The sequence below is a fragment of the Magallana gigas genome, chromosome 10, assembly GCF_963853765.1.
Source record: "Magallana gigas chromosome 10, xbMagGiga1.1, whole genome shotgun sequence".
In the NCBI taxonomy this organism is placed as follows: domain Eukaryota; kingdom Metazoa; phylum Mollusca; class Bivalvia; order Ostreida; family Ostreidae; genus Magallana; species Magallana gigas.
In genome coordinates this window covers 31,206,350-31,222,130 of record NC_088862.1, presented here as the reverse complement: position 1 = coordinate 31,222,130, position 15,781 = coordinate 31,206,350, and the positions used below count along the sequence as shown (strand labels likewise).

Sequence of the window (15,781 nt, the reverse complement as noted above, 5' to 3'; positions counted from 1 at the left end):
AAGCAAATATGTTGATTTTACAGTTATGTATCCAAGCAATGTAATGATTTTATCATGTGTTACGTAATTAGGGGTTTTTAGGGGCCAAAAATCCAAAATTTTGATCACATTTATCTCCGAACGAAAAAATATTTTCAAATGCAGTATATAAGAAAAAATGCTCAGAATGATGTATTAAATCATATGCAATTTTCAAAATTTCGTTTAACAGCCCCTATAAGGAGTTAAGGGATCCGCCCCTAAAATGTTCTTTCCCATATATCTCTAGAACGGTGACGAATTTCTAAACACTTGTTGAACAACATTTGTTTAGAATTAAATGGCCTTTCATTTTATATCAAGAAAAAGGGGCTGGTCCCTTAAATAAGGGGACCAAAGGGCTCTAAAGTCTTTAATCTGTAGCCCTTTACTGAGAGATATTTTGTGAAATGTTATAGAAGCAAATGTGTTTATCTTATAGTTATGTATTCAAGCAATGTAATGATTTTATCATGTGTTTGTAATTAGGGGTTTTTAGGGGCCAAAAGTCTAAAATGTTGATTTCCCATATCTCCGAAAAAAAAATTGAAATGCAGTACAGAACAAAAGTTGTTTGAAATGATGTTCTTAACAATATGCAACCTTTAAACGTTTGATAAACGGCCCCTTAAAGGGGATAAGAGATCGGCCCCTAAAACCTTCTTTTGTCATATCTCCAGAACGGTAACGAATTTCAAAATATTTGTTGAATAAAATGTGTTCAGATTTAAATGACCTTTCATTTAATATCAAGAAAAAAGGGCTGGCCCCTCAAATTAGGGGACCAAAGGGCTCTAAAATCTTTAATTTGTAGCCCTTTACTGAGGGATAATTTTTGAAAGGTTATAGAAGCAAATATGTTTATCTCACAGTTATGTATCTAAGCAATGTAATGGTTTTATCATTTATTCGTAATTAAGGGTTTTTAGGGGCCAAAAGTCCAAAAATTTAATTACCCATATCTCAGAAAGGAAAAATATTTTGAAATGCATTACCGATGATGATTGTACAAAATGATGTTTTTAACACTATGTAACCTTCAAATTTTCGTCAAACGGCCCCTGTAAGGAGATAAGGGATCCGCCCCTAAAACCTTCTTTCTCATATATCTCTAGAACGGTAACAAATTTTTAAACACTGTTTACAAAATGTGTTCAGAATTAAATGACCTTTCATTTGATATCAAGAAAAAGGGGCTGGCCCCTTAATTTAGGGGATCAAAGGGCTCTAAAATCTTTTATCTATAGCCCTTTAATGAGAGCCATTTTGTGAATGGTTATTAAAGCTAGATTAGGTATAATACGTTTATATATCCTAACAATATAATGATTTCCTCTTGTGTTACCCAATTAGGGTTTTTAGGTACCAGAGGTAAACATGATTAATCTTTTTCATCTTAATTGGAAGAAATGCAAGTATTTAAAACAGCAATGTAAGAGAACTTATAAAAAGCGATACATTAAAGCATTAGTACTTCACTCCTTTTTCCATATCATGTTTTGTTGTCAAAAATCAAAGTCGATGGTGTCATATTTCCTTCTAAAAATCAGACGGAAGACCTCCTCGTTGCTCGCAACGAGATCGTGTCTAGTTATTATACTTTTTCTTTTTTTTCTGACTCCTTTTTTGCTTCATAACTCAAAAAGTTTTCAACCGATTTCAATGAAACTTCCGAAGATTTTAGCAAGTTATCGTCCCTCCAAGATGTTAAAGTTTTAAAGACAACGTCACTTCCGTTTTGACGTTACGTCATTTTTTAATTTTTAAAAAAGTCATTTTGTCCGGGAGTTTTCTCAAAAATTCTTTAAGATAGAGGCTTGAAATTTTCAATGGTTATGATTTGGTCGATTTACCTCTGTAATGAGGCTATATAATAAAAATCCGTCACTTCCGGTCGAAACTGGAAGCGAATCAAATTTTTCGAAAAATTGAATTTTTTGATCAAACAAAAAACGTATACGTATTTTGTAGAGCTTTTTAAGCTGAATCTAATGCTGAAAACCGTTTAAAATTCGGAGGATGTATTACAGAGATATCGGGGTTTAAAAACTAATTTTCCCGGAAATTTGGATGCCGCGTTCTTGACTTCAAAAATAGTGCAAAATTCACACTGAAAGTAACTTCTACTGTAACAATTCGTACTGATCATAAAACTTTATTAAAAAACATCAAATTATATGCATAGTGTATAGTTTGCAAAGCTAAATACAAAACTTAAATTGGTTTTTAAATTGGATACTGCATTGCAGAGATATCGGGGTTTAAATATTGATTTTTCCGGAAATGTTGATTCCTCGTTATTGGTTTAAAAAATAGTGTAAAATTCACACTTAAAGTAACTCCTGCTGAAAAGATTTCGTACAGGTCATAAAACCGAACTCCTTTTTTATATAGTTAATCAGAGTGTTTATTGAAATAATTTCGTTAATTCGGTCGATAATTACGTTGTTAGTTTTTTATTAGTCTTATTAGCTTTAATCGAAATAATTATCGTACGATTCACCATGTCAACTCGCCATGTTTTGACTGCGAACAACAGCTGATAGCGGTTTGTTAGAAGAAAGGCCTGCAAGACGGCGATAGTGGAAATTTCAGCTCAACTAACGTATGACAGATTATAAAGGTATGTTTCAATACAGGATATATGTCGTATTGACTTTTTCTTTTCAAAGTGTTTGTGCACTTTTCAATCTAATCCGACATTCCTCTGACTCTAACCTCCGCTTTTGGCGTGCGTAACAATATAAAAGCGGGTATTTGAGTCAGAGAAATCTCGGGATATTATCTGTCCAATGTATTTTCATGTGTATGTTTTGCTCACCACTCTTTTGAATTTCTATTTATATATTATGTATATGTATGTCTTATTTTGTATTGAACAACACACCACACACTGTAAAACAGTGCAATTAAAAAGGGTGGGGGTCCAAAGGCACACAAGAGTAGAATGTTGTAATTAGAGTGCATGTTTGCATGATGATAACTTTACCCTAAATATTTGAATATAGCAGATCTTTACCATATCACCTCCACTTAATTAATGAATTAAAGAACTCAGACAGGCTTGTGCTTGATTAAATAAATATATTTGACATGGTAAATATTCAGTCTAATTAAAATTAGAACTTTTGTCTGGCTCGCCGTTATATATGATTATCGCCTGTGAAAGAGGATGTAAAACAGAGTGCAAGAGGAAAAGAACTTTAAGTTCAGATTTTAGGTTAATGTTCCCTGATATCTATAAAACATTCTTCTCAAGATTTGATTATTTCGCAGAACCATTGTAAATTCTTTGAGATTAGTTTATCTTTTATATATATTGAATTTTATCGATTCATTTTAGGTAAACTTTACATGCAGAACACATCTACATTGTAAACAATTTTTACAGTAAGACAAATGTATGTAATAATGTTTACTACATGTGCCTCAGATCTCTCTCTCTCTCTCTCTCTCTCTCTCTCTCTCTCTCTCTCTCATGCTTTTAATCTTTGCAAAGCATCACAGAGCAACATCATTTTGTGCATATCTCTATCTAGTAAAAGAAATCAACAATGCTTTAAATTTCAAAATGAGCATGTATTATCGTGCAATCCCTCATTTTTTCATTGTGCAACTAAAATCCAAAGCTTTGTAAAATTGTTTATGGAATTTTATACATGCTAAACATAATATTGTTTTTAGAACCTGTCATTAATAAGAAAAGAGAAAAAAATCCTCGCTAAATTTCTTTGCAAAAAAACCCCAGTAGAATTCATTTAATAAAAAATGGTATAGCAGAAAATTATACTTTGAGGCTGTTCGGATGAAATACTGTAAGTCGTTTTAATTCCACTGTGTTAAAATTTCATAATTTTTACTAAAATACCAATTGCGATGGTTTTAATTTCACGCTGCTTAAAAATTCAATTGATCAGAATAGAAGCATTTAAATTTCATAATATTTGGTTAAAGTGTTCAAACTAATGCTTCTTAGGAAAATCAAAAAATTGGGGGATGGTATACATGTAAGGGTATTTCTAAGTGATGTGATGCTTTTGTCATGATAATATCATGTATATGTATGTAGTTTTGAATAAGGTTTCTTATTTAGGAAGGTTGAACAACAGTTGACCTCTAAAAGATTAGGTAAAGATGCTTTATTTATGGAGAGCCCTATGAATCTGTGTTAAATAGAGGAAAGTGGAAATGCTGGGTTCACTTAAATGGCCATATTTTTCTTAATCCTTAATGGATTTGACAAAATGAGGTATACTTTTTCTCGGAATAGCATAAGCTTTGTAAGTTTAAGACAAGATGACTTTTCAGAGAATGTTAGTGTAAGTTTCAAGACTACATGGTATTTTCAGATTTCTCATTTAACTGTAAATTTTAGTGGATTTTGCACCAAAAGTAGTTTTTTTTTTTGGAAAATGGATGATTTTGTTGGTAATATATGTTATTACATGATTTTTTAGCTATAATATACAAGGGAAGTAACTCCCTTTTAAATGTGTAGAATGACCACCACTAGAGTAAATTGGCTTAGAGAGTAGGCATTTCATACCCTGATGACAATTAATAGGCTTAAGTTAATTACCGAGATAAGAATTAATACTGTAAAAGAGTTTTGATCAATTGAATTATTTAAATTATAAATTTGCAGCAATTTTGCTGTCTGATTTCATGAAATAACATTAAGCAATTTTACTTATATAACTCAATTTTTTTAAAACAGCATATTTTTCTTTCAAATAAAATTCACACGTAGACAAATACAGTTATCAAAATATACAATATGTCAAAAAACTCAAGTTTTTGCTCCTTCCTATCCAAAAGTGATATTTTAGATATATTAATTTACAGAATTCAAAAAGCCACCCCCTCTTTCCAATAAATTGTCTCCATTACCATTACATGTTTGATATGTAAATGTACATTTGACCTTGAAATAACATCTCCTATAATAATTACTCTCGAAATGATCAAGAAACAACATATTTTTACCCTTTTATTGTATATATGCATCAAAAATGTTGGAAAACATGTAAAATTTGAACATTTATCATGGAATTCTCATCCGTCCCCAGGTACCCGGTTGTGTTTGAATTTCATTTTAATTAAGAGCAGACATCACTCTTGTAGGTGTTACTATTTTAGCGAAGTTAAAAGGAGACTAGAAACCAGAATAAATAAGAAATTCACTAAATATGATTATAAGCTTACTGTTTCATGAAAACAAGAAATCACATGTATGGCAGCATGTCTTTTTGTGAAAAAAAATGTTACATTTCATCCATTTATCAAGAAAAGATCAATTTTCAATATCAGTGATGGTTGTTTTCAAATATTTGTGAGAAATGACTCAAGGGAATTGCCATTAGTTTCATAATATTTGGTTAAAGTGTTCAAACTAATGCTTCTTAGGAAAATCAAAAAATAGGAGGAGGGTATATACATGTAAGGGTATTTCTAAGTGATGTGATGCTTTTGTCATGATAATATCATGTATATGTATGTAGTTTTTAATAAGGTTTCTTATTTAGGGAGGTTGAACAACAGTTGACCTCTATAAGATTAGGTAAAGATACTTTATTTATGGAGAGCCCTATGAATCTGTGTTAAATAGAGGAAAGTGGAAATGCTGGGTTCACTTAAATGGCCATATTTTTCTTAATCCTTAATGGAATTGGCAAAATGAGGTATACTTTTTCTCGGAATAGCATAAGCTTTGTAAGTTTAAAACAAGATGACTTTTCAAAGAATGTTAGTGTAAGTAAAAGGTAGCAAGGGACAGTTTCGGATAAAGTACCCGTCAATATTTTTGTAAAATTGAGAGTTGCTGTACTATTAGGCTTATTGAGTGTTGCTAAAATTCATGAAATGATTTTTGGGAGTTGATTTTTAATCAACTCTCCTATGCAGTCACTCGGACAAACCGAAAGTGAAACAGTGTTTGGACCTCAGCACAAATCATTGCTCCGGACAAGACTTAGTTCTTGAAAATAATTGATGAATTCGATGTAATGTATGCTAAAGCATTGTTTTTCAAGGAAACTTATTTACAAATACCTTAAAAATAGTCAGATTTTAAATGGTACGAACAATTAAAAAAAAATTTGTAGTCGTATGTATTCCTACGCCAGAGTTCAATATAGTCTCGTTCAACTCGACGCTCGGCTGTCTCCGTAAACCCTTGTCGGAGATTTACGGTGTCAGTCGAGCGTTTGGTTGAACGAGACTAGAGTTCAATATTGCTTGGATCCATACAATTTTCGAGAAATATTTTTACCAGTGATACATAGTTTGATTGAATTAATTTTATCTTCAAATATTATTTAACATGATTCATGTGGAGGTTTCTCGACATTCTAGTCGAAAAAGTTCAAAAATTCATATTATAAAAATATGCGTAATTCAAATTAGACACTACGTATACATGTACTTGTCATGCAAAATAACATATCATTGATTTTAATATAAATAAACATCGACAAAATCAACTCCCGTCAGTTCTTCAGTACTTTGATTAATGATTATCATTAGTTAGAGGGATGTCTCTTGTTGAAATTGATATTCAATATGTAGGCCCTATATGTTAGGTACATGAGATTCAGAAGTAAAATGCGAAACCTGCGGCTATGACTGTTGTGTTGACTTTAGACAGTGAAAATGCAAGTTACAGACGGGAGGGTAAATAACACGAAAAGTAGGTGGATGGGGCATTATAAACTATACACCGGTAAGTTTCTGACATGTGATGGAGCAACATGCACATGGTACGGAAGATCAACCCTTTCCAGGGAATTGGCTGGGGGAGGTATAAAAAGCTGAAAAATCATGGAAAATTAGCAAAATATGGAAGGGTCAAAATCTCATAAAAACCAATATGTAGAAAATTTTACAGGTTTTGACTAGTAATTTTCTTCCGAAATTGGGGATTGGCCTTATAAAGAGTGAATTAAAGGTATTTGTGCTGAATGGGAACTGAGGAAATTCTAGTTACAGGGTTCCGAAGACACACGTCCCCAGGCTACAATGGAATGTATAAAAAAAACTGTCCTGTGCCATCTAATGTCACGTATCGGGATATGTCATACTAATTACACTGCATGGTCAGTGTATTTTTTTTTTCAGAAATACTATGCATATGTTAATGTAAACACAGCTATTATTAGTACCGGTACATGTATTAAAACAGCTTATTGATTTTTTTAATTTCAGCTATTGGTGGCCACGTGGTTTTTACCTGTTGATTCTTTTGAGCTCTTGAGGTTAACCTGTCACCTCTACCCACATGCATATTCCTTAATGTGTTCTACAGACTATTTACCAGTAATTCAAATTATTAATCGGATAATTCATGAACAGTTACTGTAATGGAACTTTAAGAAAGCATCATGCCTTGTTGTGGTTTGTGTTTGATAAGAAATTATAACAAACAAAATTATGGCTGTTTAAAGTAATTTACAATTGTTAGCTATGAAAAATTGTTTTTCAATAAAAGTATGCAATTATGTTTCCTTCATTTTGTTTTTAGCTCACCTGAGCCAAAGGCTTAAGTGAGCTTTTCTGATCACAATTTGTCGTTGTCGTTGTTGTAAACTTTTCATATTTTCATCTTCTTCTCAAGAACCACTGGGCAGATTTCAACCAAATTTGGCACTAAGCACCACTAGGTGAAGGGGATTCAAGTTTGTTGAAATGAAGGGCCACGCCCTCTTTAAAGGGGAGATAATTGAGAATTATTGAAAACTTGTTGGCATTTTTCAAAAATCTTCTTCTAAAAAACTATTCGGCCTGAAAAGCTTAAACTTGTGTGGAGGCATCCTCAGGTAGTGTTGATTCAAGTTTGTTCAAATCATAGTCCCAGGTGGTATGGTGGGGTCACAATGGGGGAATGGATTTTTACATAGGAATATATAGAGAAAATCTTTAAAAATCTTTTTCTCAGAAACTAATCAGCCAGGAAAGCTGAAACTTATGTGGAAGCATCCTCAGGTAGTGTAGATACAAAGTTGTGAAAATCATGATACCGGGGGTAGGTTTGAGCCACAATGGGTGGGGGGGGTCAAAGTTTATCATAGGAATATATAGAGTAAATATTTAAAAATCTTCTTCTCAGAAACTAATTAGCCAGATGATTCTTTATAATTGTTAAGTTCTTTGTTCTCACAAGAAGGTTAAGAGTTTGATGTAGGTTTATATCCCATATATAAACTATTGTTAAGGATCTTTTTGAGAACTGCAATACTCAACATGTGATATGACTATAAAATCATCCAAAAGGGACAAATGATTATAAACATAAGAGTATCCAGGGGGAAATGGATTTTATTTATACAGGATCTACATGTATTATTGTACATTGTCCAGATAGTTTGTATTGGGACTCCATTAAGCTAATTTTATCATACCTATTGTTCCTCAGGTAGGCGATGTGGCCCATTTGCCTCTTGTTTTAGTTTTTCATGTTTTTCAATAGTAAAAATTAAACATATGTAACTTTTGGTAATTTTTATGATGAGTACAAAACTAAAATCCGTTTTTAAATCGGACGATGCATAACAGATATCGTGGTTTAAAAATTTATTTTTCGGAAATTTTGATTCTGCGTTTTTGGTTTCAAAAATAGCGTAAAGTTCAAAGTTAAATAACTCGTGCCAAAAATAATTCGATTTTTGTTAAGTACTTTGATACTCTCGGAATTTTTTTTGTTAAGTCGTTCTTAGAATGGTTAAGGTTTTTGTAAATTCGTACAAAGTATCATTCGTATTTTGTTAAGTCGTACCAAGAATTATTCGATATTTTTAATGTTTTAGTTTAAGTTGCTCTTGTTATTGATTTAAACACTCTGCTTCCTGCAGGAACATCAAGCTTTACTCTTGACATTAACGGAAGACCCACTCGTTGCTTTGCAACGAGCTTTGCTCTAGTTATTATTATTATACTTTTTCTTTTTTTTTCTGACTCCTTCTCGGCTTTATAACTCAAAAAGTTTCCAACCGATTTTGATGAAATTCTCAGAGATTATGTGAAACTATTATCCCTCAAAGATGTTAAAGTTTTCTTGACAACGTCACTTCCGTTTTTACGTTACGTCATTTTTAAAATTTTCAAAAAGTCATTTTGTCCGCGGCGTTTCTCAAAAACGCTTTAAGATAGAGGCTTGAAATTTTCAATGGTAATGATTTTGTCGATTTACCTCTGTTATAAGGCTCGAAATGAAAATCTGTCACTTCTGGTCGAAACCGGAAGTGAAACAAATTTTTCGAAAAAATGAATTTTCTGATCAAATCAAAAACGAATATGCGTTTTGTAGAACTTATTGAGCTGAATCTAACACTGAAATCCGTTTTAAAATCGGACAATGCATAACAGAGATATCGGGGTTTAAAAATTGTTTTTTCCGGAAATTTTCATTCCGCTTCCTTGGTTTAAAAAATAGCGTAATGTTCAAAGTAAAATTAACTCGTACCAAAAATAATTGTTAAGTCGTACTTGAACACATTCGGATTTTTTTTGTTAAGTCGTTCTTGAAATCGGAAATGTTTTTGTTAAGTCGTACTTAAAATCATTCGTATTTTGTTAAGTCGTACCAGGAATAATTCGATTTTTTCATCTTTTTATATGCGTTACTTTTGTTGTTGGTTTAAGAGCTCTGCTTCTAACAGGAACTTCCAGCTTTACTTCCGACATTAACGGAAGACCCACTCGTTGCTTTGCAACGAGCTTTGCTCTAGTTAGGGTCTTCCGTCTTCAGCGGAAGACCCTTCTATTATTCTATTGTTTCTTTTTCACTTTTTAGGGTCTTCCGTTTTCCAACGGAAGACCCTTTTGTTTTTCTTCGGTTTCTTTTTATTATTATTATACTTTTTCTTTTTTTTCTGACTCCTTTTTTGCTTCATAACTCAAAATATTTTCAACCGATTTTAATGAAACTTCCAGAGATTTTAGCAAGTTATCGTCCCTCAAAGATGTTAAAGTTTTAAAGACAACGTCACTTCCGTTTTGACGTTACGTCATTTTTAAAATTTTAAAAAAGTCATTTTGTCCGGGACTTTTCTCAAAAACACTTTAAGGTAGAGGCTTGAAATTTTCAATGGTTATGATTTGGTCGATTTACCTCTGTAATGAGGCTTTATAATAAAAATCCGTCACTTCCTGTCGAAACCGGAAGCGAATCAAATTTTTTAAAAAATTGGATTTTTTGCTCAAACAAAAAACGTATACGTATTTTGTAGAGCTTTTTAGGCTGAATCTTATGCTGAAAACCGTTTAAAATTCGGAGGATGCATTACAGAGATATCGGGGTTTAAAAACTGATTTTCCCGGAAATTTTGATGCCGCGTTCTTGGTTTCAAAAATAGTGCAAAATTCACACTGAAAGTAACTTCTACTGTAACAATTCGTACTGATCATAAAACTTTATAAAAAAACATAAAATTATATGCATATTGTATAGTTTGCAAAGCTAAATACAAAACTTAAATTCGTTTTAAAATCGGATACTGCATTGCAGAGATATCGGGGTTTAAATATTGATTTTTCCGGAAATGTTGATTCCTCGTTATTGGTTTAAAAAATAGTGCAAACTTCCCACTGAAAGTAACTCCCGCTGAAAAGATTTCGTACAGGTCATAAAACCGAACTCGTTTTTTATATATTTAATCAGAGTGTTTATCGAAACGATTTCCTTACTTCGATCGATAATTACGTTGTTAGTTTTTATTAGTCTTACTAGTTTTAATCGAAATAATTATCGTACGATTCCCCATGTCAAGTCGCCATGTTTTGACCGCGAACAACAGCTGATAGCGGTGTGTCAGAAGAATGGCCTGCAAGACCGCGATAGTGGAAATTTCAGCTCAACTAACGTATGACAGATTATAAAGGTATGTTTCAATACAGGATATGTCGTATTGACTTTTTCTTTTCAAAGTGTTTGTGCACTTTTCAATCTAATCCGACATTCCTCTGACTCTAACCTCCGCTTTTGACGTGCGTAACAATATAAAAGCGGGCATTTGAGTCTGAGAAATCTCGGGATATTATCTGTCCAATGTATTTTCACGTGTATGTTTTGCACACTACTCTTTTGAATTTCTATTTATTATTATGTTTGTCTTATTTTGTATTGAACAACACACCACACACTGTAAAACAGTGCAATTAAAAGGGGTGGGGTCCAAAGGCACACAAGAGTAGAATGTTGTAATTAGAGTGCATGTTTGCATGATGATAACTTTACCTTAAATATTTGAATATAGCAGATCTTTACCATATCACCTCCACTTAATTTATGAATTATATATAAAGAACTCAGACAGGCTTGTGCTTAATTAAATAAATATATTTGACATGATATATATTCAGTCTAATTAAAATTAGAACTTTTGCCGTTATATATGATTATCGCCTGCGAAAGAGCATGTAAAACAAAGTGCAATATGAAAAGAACTTTAAGTTCAGATTTTAGGTTATAATGTTCCCTGATATCTATAAAACATTCTTCTCAAGATTTGATTATTTCACAGAACCATTGTAAATTCTTTGAGATTAGTTTATCATTTATATATATTGAATTTTATTGATTCATTTTAGGTAAACTTTACATGCAGAACACATCTACATTGTAAACAATTTTTACAGTAAGACAAATGTATGTAATAATTTTTACTACATGTGCCTCAGATCTCTTTCTCTCTCTCTCTCTCCCTCTCTCTCTCTCATGCTTTTAATCTTGGCAAAGCATCACAGATCAACATCATTTTGTGCATATCTCTATAGTAAAAGAAATCAACAATGCTTTAAATTTCAAAATGAGCATGTATTATCGTGCAGTCCCTCATTTTTTCATCGTGCAACTAAAATCCAAAGCTTTGTAAAATTGTTTATGGAATTTTATACATACTAAACACAATATTCTTTTTAAAACCTGTCATTTATAAGAAAAGAGAAAAAAATCCTCGCTAAAAAAAAAAAAACCCCAGTAGAATTCATTTAATAAAAAATGGTGTAGCAGAAAATTATACGTTGAGGCTGTTCGGATGAAATACTGTAAGTCGTTTTAATTCCACCGTGTTAAAATTTCATGATTTTTACTAAAGTATCAATTGCGATGGTTTTAATTTCATGTTGCTTAAAAATTCAATTGATCAGAATAGAAGCATTTAAATTTCATAATATTTGTTTAAAGTGTTCAAACTTAAATGCTTCTTAGGAAAATCAAAAAATAGGGGGAGGGTATACATGTAAGGGTATTTCTAAGTGATGTGATGCTTTTGTCATGATAATATCATGTATATGTATGTAGTTTTGAATAAGGTTTCTTATTTAGGGAGGTTGAACAACAAATGACCTCTAAAAGATTAGGTTAAGATGCTTTATTTATGGAGAGCCCTATGAATCTGTGTTAAATAGAGGAAAGTGGAAATGCTGGGTTCACTTAGATGGCCATATATTTCTTAATCCTTAATGGAATTGGCAGAATGAGGTATACTTTTTCTCAGAATAGCATAAGCTTTGTAAGTTTAAGACAAGATGACTTTTCAGAGAATGTTAGAGTAAGTTTCAAGACTACATGGTATTTCAGATTTCTCATTTAACTGTAATTTTGAGTGGATTTTGTACCAAAAGTTGTCTATTTTGGGAAAATGGATGATTTTGTTGGTTATATATGTCATTACATGATTTATTAGCTATAATATACAAGGGAAGTAACGGTAAATCAATGTGTAGAATGACCACCACTAGAGTAAATTGGCATAGAAAGTAGGTATTTCCTATCCTGATGACAATTAATAGGCTTAAGTTAATTACCGAGATAAGAATTAATACTGTAAAAGAGTTTTGATCAATTGAATTATTTAAATTATAAATTTGCAGCAATTTTGCTGTCTGATTTCATGAAATACATGTAACATTAAGCAACCTGACTTATATAACTCAATTTTTTTAAAACAGCATATTTTTCTTTCAAATAAAATTAACATGTAGACAAATGCAGTTATCAACTTGAGTAAAAAAACTCAAGTTTTTGCTCCTTCCTATCCAAAAGTGATATTTTAGATATATATATTTACAGAATTCAAAAAGCCACCCCCTCTTTCCAATTGCCTCCATTACCATTACATGTTGGACATGTAAATGTACATTTGACCTTGAAATAACATCTGCTATAATAATTACTCTCGAAATGATCAAGAAACAACATATTTTTACCCTTTTATTGTATATATGCATCAAAAATGTAGGAAAACATGTAAAATTTGAACATTTATCATGGAATTCTCATCCGTCCCCAGGTACCCGGTTGTGTTTGAATTTCATTTTAATTAAGAGCAGACATCACACTTGTAGGTCTTACTATTTTAGTAAAGTTTAAAGGAGACTAAAAACCAGAATAAATAAGATATTCACTAAATATGATTATAAGCTTACTGTTTCATGAAAACAAGAAATCACATGTATGGCGGCATGTCTTTTTGTGAAAAAAAATGTTACATTTCATCCATTTATCAAGAAAAGATCAATTTTCAATATCAGTGATGGTTGTTTTCAAATATGTGTGAGAAATGACTCAAGAGAATTGCCACAAGTTTCATAATATTAGGTTAAAGTGTTCAAACTAATGCTTCTTAGGAAAATCAAAAAATAGGGGGAGGGTATACATGTAAGGGTATTTCTAAGTGATGTGATGCTTTTGTCATGATAATATCATGTATATGTATGTAGTTTTGAATAAGGTTTCTTATTTAGGGAGGTTGAACAACAGTTGACCTCTAAAGATGCTTTATTTATGGAGAGCCCTATGAATCTGTGTTAAATAGAGGAAAGTGGAAATGCTGGGTTCACTTAAATGGCCATATTTTTCTTAATCCTTAATGGAATTGGCAAAATGAGGTATACTTTTTCTCAGAATAGCATAAGCTTTGTAAGTTTAAGACAAGATGACTTTTCAGAGAATGTTAGTGTAAGTTAAAGGTAGCAAGGGACAGTTTCGGATAAAGTACCCATCAATATTTTTGTAAAATTGAGAGTTGCTGTACTTGAAGGCTTATGAGTGTTGCTAAAATTCATGAAATGATTTTTAATGATTATCATTAGTTAGAGGGATATCTTTTGTTGAAATTGATATTCAATATGTAGGCCCCATATGTTAGGTACATGAGATTCAAAAGTAAAATGCAAAACCTGTGGCTATGACTGTTGTGTTGACTTTAGACAGTGAAAATGCAAGTTACAGACGGGAAGGTAAATAACACGAAAATTAGGTGGATGGGGCATTATAAACTATACACCGGTAAGTTTCTGACATGTGATGGTGCAACATGCACATGGTACGGAAGGTCAACCCTTTGCAGGGAATTGGCTGAGGGAGGTCTAAAAAGGCTGAAAAATCATGAAAAATTATAGCAAAATATGGAAGGGTCAAAATCTCATAAAAACCAGTATGTAGAAAATTTTACAGGTTTTGACTAGTAATTTTATTCAGAAATTGGTGATTGGCCTTATAAAGAGTGAATTAAAGATATTTGTGCTGAATGGGAACTGAGGAAATTCTAGTTACAGGGTTCCGAAGACACACGTCCCCAGGCTACAATGAAATGTATAAAAAAAACTGTCCTGTGCCATCTAATGTCATGTATCGGGATATGTCACACTAATTACACTGCATGGTCAGTGTATTTTTTTTTCAGAAATACTATGCATATAATACCGGTACATGTATTAACACAGCTTATTGATTTTTTAAATTTCAGATATTGGTGGCCACATGGTTTTTACCTGTTGATTCTTTTCAGCTCTTGAGGTTAACCTGTCACCTCTACCCACATGCATATTCTTTAATGTGTTCTACAGACTATTTACCAGTAATTCAAATTAAATCGGATAATTCATGAACAGTTACTGTAATGGAACTTTAAGAAAGCATCATGCCTTGTTGTGGTTTGTGTTTGATAAGAAATTACAACAAACAAAATTATGGCTGTTTAAAGTAATTTACAATTGTTAGCTGTGAAAATTTGTTTTTCAATAAAAGTATGCAATTATGTTTCCTTTATTTTGTTTTTAGCTCACCTGAGCCAAAGGCTCAAGTGAGCTTTTCTGATCACAATTTGTCGTTGTCGTTGTTGTAAACTTTTCATATTTTCATCTTGGGCGGATTTCAACCAAATTTGGCAATAAGCACCACTAGGTGAAGGGGATTCAAGTTTGTTCAAATGAAGTGCCACGCCCTCTTTAAAGGGGAGATAATTGAGAATTATTGAAAATTTGTTGGTATTTTTCAAAAATCTTCTTCTCATAAACTATTCGGGCTGAAAAGCTTAAACTTGTGTGGAGGCATCCTCATGTGGTGTAGATTCAAGTTTGTTCAAATCATGGTCCCCGGGGGTAGGGAGGGGCCACAAGAGGGGGATCAAGTTTTACATAGGAATATATAGAGAAAATCTTTGAAAATCTTCTTCTCAAAAACTATTAGGCCAGATAAGCTCAAATTACATATGTAAAGTGGAAGCATCCTCAGGTAGTGTAGATTCAAGTTTGTTCAAATCATAGTCCCAGGTGGTATGGTGGGGCCACAAGAGGGGAATGGATTTTTACATAGGAATATATAGAGAAAATCTTTAAAAATCTTTTTCTCAGAAACTAATCAGCCAGGAAAGCTGAAACTTATGTGGAAGCATCTTCAGGTAGTGTAGATACAAAGTTGTGAAAATCATGACCCCAGGGGTAGGTTTGGGCCACAGTGGGTGGGGGGGGGGTCAAAGTTTAACAT

The 15,781-nt window shown here is 32.3% G+C and overlaps 1 long non-coding RNA gene across 1 annotated transcript; it reads left to right on the top strand.

Moving 5' to 3' along the window:
- Positions 1-10,238: 10,238 nt before the first annotated feature.
- LOC136272296 (uncharacterized) lies at positions 10,239-15,055 on the top strand. Its single transcript, XR_010710260.1, has 2 exons — positions 10,239-10,892; positions 14,763-15,055. It is a non-coding gene; the product is annotated as an uncharacterized lncRNA (long non-coding RNA).
- The last annotated feature ends 726 nt before the right edge of the window (positions 15,056-15,781 follow it).